The sequence below is a fragment of the Daucus carota genome, chromosome 3, assembly GCF_001625215.2.
Source record: "Daucus carota subsp. sativus chromosome 3, DH1 v3.0, whole genome shotgun sequence".
Classification (NCBI taxonomy): Eukaryota; Viridiplantae; Streptophyta; class Magnoliopsida; order Apiales; family Apiaceae; genus Daucus; species Daucus carota.
Genome location: NC_030383.2, coordinates 29,108,899 through 29,114,531, shown reverse-complemented (window position 1 = coordinate 29,114,531; position 5,633 = coordinate 29,108,899).

Below are 5,633 nucleotides of genomic sequence, written 5' to 3'. Positions count from 1 at the left end.
ATAAACCAATAAGAGTACAATCATTTTAGAAGCATAACAGAAGTCTCAGAAATAAAACAGCATAAAAAAAAACTAGACATCAAAATTGATTTTAGCAATTCATGCAAAAAGAAATTAGTCAGATTCTTTAGCAGGGCTTCCTTTTTCTCTTCAGCAGGATCAGCACCAGAATCAGCAGTTGCAGCTGGAGCAGCAGCTACTACAAACTTACTAAGATCTGCAAGCATCCTTCACTTTATCAGCCTGTGGGAATAAGTACTCTGTCTCGAGGGCAATTGCAAATATATTCTTCTAGGCATCCTTGTAAGCTCGACTGGAGTGATAATCTCAATAGTACCCTTATTAATCTTAGTTGGGATATTGAGGACCTGGAAGAAGGATGTCGAGAGGGATCAAGGGCCCGTTCCCGGGAGCACAACAACATCGACAGGAGCAACCAACCAACATGAGCAGGAGCTCCGACCTTGTACTAATTAGCAACCTCCTCACTCACTTCCTTCAAATCTCCCTTCGTAAAGATCAGCCCAACGTTTTCAACAAAGTAGAGGGATGATATAAGAATTGTAGTAGACGGATAAACTCTTATTGTCAGATTTCCCCAATATCAACTAGTTCATACGATATAATTTCTTGAAGGGCATCAATCCATGTATTCACAGTAACTCTGCCAGAAGGATATTTATCGGCAAGATATCTTGTGCTCACACCAACTGAGCATCCAACTAGTGGCATCAAACAAATGCTTCAATGACTCTTGTAGGCTGCAGCTCTCATCTTCGCATCTACAAACATCAAAACATTAATCATGTATACACATTCATCACCATATATACAAAGGTGATAATTAAACGATGTGTTGACTTATATGTATGAAAAACCTTTGTGTAGGTAGGCGTAGCAGATATCTAAATTCCTCTTAAGATGCTCATGATCTGCTTGAGCCTCTGAGCAAGTGTGGACAGTTCCCATGACAGCTGAAGTTTCTGCCCCGCCCATAAACTAGTGTGGATTACCTGCATAAAAGTAGTTCATGTGAAAACCATGATTTTAAAACACGACACGAGCTCTTCAAGTACTATGTTACAAGATAATGCACATACCTTTAAAAACAGCAGCTCTGTTCCTTGGGTTGAAAATGAATATGGCACCATTTATTGGTTTTGCAATGCCTTAAACAACTAATTTTGAGATTAAACAACCAGCAGTATGAACAAGAGCAATCATCCAGCAAAGGCCATACAAAGAGGTCTAAATACACATGTGCACCCCACAGGATGGAGGAGGGACTATGAATAAGAAACTCATATTCTCTACGTTATCTAATAACAATCCAGCACAAGTGATATAATCAACAACACACATACATAACATTAACCATAAAAACAAATTGACCAACAGTCAACACACAAATTCCATAACATAAACAATCCACAGACATAATTCAAACCAATCCATAAATAGAAAAATCCAAACCAAGATCAAACGACCCATATCAATTTATTCTAACATGAACCCAAACAATAGTTCAAAAGATAACAAAGCAAACATCAGCCTAATGGCCGCCATTGTCATCCTCTGAGTCTTCTCCCCCATCCTCGCATCCACATGCACAGTTTGGTTGATTATCATTTAGAAGTTGTCGTCGGAGTGCATCATTTGTCTCCTGAAAAAGTTAAGAGGTTAGCTAAATGGCAAGTATCAACTACATAAACAAGAAGCAACATATATAACTATACACTATCTAAGTTATCTTATTAGTACCTAGACTACATATATATACAATCAAGACACATTGTACACTTGGTAGGAAAAAGTCGGCAGTGTCATAAGATGTGAGAATTTTAATACCTTCAGTTTAGTGTTCTCATTCTTCAACCAAGCCCATGACTTGATCAAGCACATCTGTTCCCAGCAGGTCAAATTGCACAAAGTCCTTGAAGGAGCTAAATTCAAATTAAAAAGAAAAAAGTATCGTCAAGAGAAATAAATCAGGAAACAAGAGAAATTACATATGGAAACAAAATAATTAGCCTAAATTTTGATTAAGGCATTCTGCACTGTCTCTCCAAATTTCATCTCGAAATTTCTGTCTTTTTAGCTCGAAGCCTGTCGTTTTCAGCTCGGAGAGCAGCTATTTGGGCTTGGAGAGCAACATTTTCTGCTTGGATAGCAGCGGTTTCCTCCTGAAAAAGTTGAGAGGTTAATTAATTAAATGCAAAGTATCAAATACCTAAACAAAGAATAAGCAGCATACTCCTAAATCATTCCTTCAATGATAACATAAGATGTGGCTTTAGTGAGTTAATACATTGGAAAAAGATGAGAACTCCGATGTTATTCTTTGTACTTAACTCTTTATTCACATTTTATATTTGTTCATTCATGACAAAATTGTAAATTATATACAAAAGATTATTTATTCATATATCTATTATTATCTTTGTAAAAATTAATAACTATGTAACAAGTCTTAGCAATAATAAAAAGCAATCAGTATACTCACATCTGTCATTTGTACATGATGAAAAAATTGCAAATAATTATTTTCTTACGACGAGGGAAAACTCCTAAAAAATCATTTTTCATTTATTATACATACAAGATGATTCACAAATAATAAATTGTGGGGAAAATATTATGATAAATTATATAAATATTATCTTGTGATCTACGAATAAATTCCCTTTTCTAATTAAGATAAATTGTTTTTCTATTTATACAAAAAATTGAAAAAAATCATAAATTCTTTCACAAACTACAAACCACCAAAAGAAAAGAACAAGAGTCTCTTGCCTTTAAAATCATAATGATTTATATTTTATCATAAAATTCAAACAATAAATATATATATAATGAATAAGATTAAAAATTTATACCTTAAAAGGATAAAATAAAATATAATTGTAAAAGAAAAGTATATGGTGTGAGAGATAGAGTATATATTGTGAGAGTATATATTGTGAGAGATAGATGAGAGATAGATCGATGAGGAATACAATGAGGGACTGGTCCTATTTATAGGAGCATAGGAACATTCGGGAAGGGGGAGAAATTGACAATATATTTATTTATACTATTTATTGTATATTTGTTAACCGATATTTTTCAATAAATAATATATTTATTTATACTATTTATTGTATATCTGTTAACGATATTTTTCAATAAATAAGATACGATATGATATCGTATCTGCATGATTTGTGATACTATACACGATTTGTGATATTTTGTATATCTTTTTTATGGACACCAAGATGACACATGTGCTTACATCATTTTCTAGCATATCATATTTTGTAATTGTAATCGGGTAGTTGATTTCAAGACAAATGTAACATTAAGCCCAAACATTTATTTAATAGACAAAACTAGCCTATTAAATAATAATTTCACTTGATGCAAAGGGAATGTTGAAAGTTATCTTGTCTCTCAACTCAATCTCTTTTTAAAAAATTAGACAAGTTAACAAATGTATTTAATTAAATTGAGTTATGTGTGCATGTGATAACATTAAAAAAATTGTTTTAAAAACAGAAATAAGATAAAAATATTTGTAACAAATTTTTACAAAAAATTTTGTAACAAATTTTTACAGAAAAAATATGTAAAAGGACACGGAACAATAACTAATAAGATAAGACGTACATTCTCTGGAGCTCTGTCTAGCATGGATAACAAGAATCTCATATCATTCCATGTCATTCGAAATACACAAATGTATGTTTAAAATTTCTTATAATTAAGTCTATATGCTCATAATTTTACTTTAATATTATTAATATCGTTTTCTACGTCTTATAAACCTAGAATTTGTGGGTTTATAAATATGATGGTTTTATGAATTTTACATGTAGACAATTTCATAAATTTAATAAAACATAAATTAACTCTAAAGTCCGAAGGGCATATCGTTTAACAAACACGACACATTAATCTTGCATAAACCTAATATAAATTCCCTTAAAAAACTCTTAATTTATGTGTTTAAATAATTTTTTGATATATACAACTTATATCATGTATAAAAAAATTTAATATTATAATAAATTATTTTTTAAGTAGCCTTTACATATTCTTACAAAATCAAATTTAAGAAATAAAAATATGTCATTAAAAAAGTTAAAATGTTTAACTTCTCACAATTTATAAGTCAAAAGTTGATTATAAACTCTTTACTAGATCATACAAATAAATTACTTTTAACTTATAAATCAAAAAAATTGGATTTAAAAACACAGTCAAAAACACTTTCTGCATCATATCTGCGAGCCTGGTAACCAACCACCCCAGTTCCCAACCCAGATGTAACGTAGGTGATCAAACTTTAGAGCTGGATGGAGCTGAGTCAAGGACCACATTGACATAATCATTATGCACAACCACTTTTATGATACCATCTCCCATACTCTCTGCTTCTCTAGTCATGGCGGTGTCTCTACATAATCGTGTTCGACACAATAAATATGCATCGACCTGTTTAATCATATATGTTTTCTTTCCACTGGAGTCAAGCCTGTGACATAGCCTGGTCTCGAGTACACCAAGGAAGAAGCAAAGTGTTCCTTTTCTAACTTTTCGATGTGCATGACTCCGGTTATTATTTCAATTTATGCGGGTCATTTTCGAGTCGAATTTTGAGTTTTCGTGGATTTGAATCACCCAGGGACGGCTTTTTACTTCACTGTATATGCCAAGGCATGTTCGATTTAATTTAATAGATCGAAAGATATATAAGTTCTCGAGCATTTGAAACATACTTTCCCAATCTTATTCTGAGATTTTCCACACTTTTTTAAATGTTTTTCTAACATTAGCCATCAGGTTTCAGCTGGGCAGTAACTTCACGATTGTCTAGTACTCCCTCCGTCCCTCCCATTTTTTTACACTTTCTTTTTTGGGATGTCCCATCCAATTCTTTACATTTAAAAACTTACTCAAAAATAGTCAATGGGTCCCATCACTTCTTCACTTTATTTCCTTTTCACACTACTTTTACTCCACTATCTTCTTTTTATACATTAAAAATCAATGGGTCCCACCACTTCATCCACTTTTCTTTCTCTTTTCCACTACTTTATACATATTTCTTAACCTCCGTGCTCAACACAAACCATAAGAAATGGGAGGGACAGAGGGAGTACATTTTTCGGAGTAGTCTGCTCAGAGTAGCTAGCAGGGAGATATTTGCTCGCTCCTTGAAGACTTTATCTTGTATTTTTTAATTAGACTAGTCTGGTCGAGATTCGTCGTTATGCATTGTTTAAACTACCCTGCAAATTCAGTTCCATTGGGTTGTCGGGACAAGTTTTAACTTTCTCTAAAGATAGCCCGGACAATAATTGGAAATATGCAAATTCACAAATAAGTCCATTACAAATTTAAATAGATATATGCTCTTATTAGTCGAGTGGCCCCTGCGGGTTCTCATTCATATATAAGACTTTTTCACCAGACATTTATAGCCCAGAGTTTAAGAATCTCTTTCCACTGGAAGGTGTAAATGAACACTGAGTGTCGCATCAAGTTCCTTGGGAAGAAAAAGGCTGACTACATTGCCTACACGTCTCAGCGTAGAAGAATTTTAAGCTCGTTAGACCATGACTTAATATTATTTGGTAAGAGACATGTGG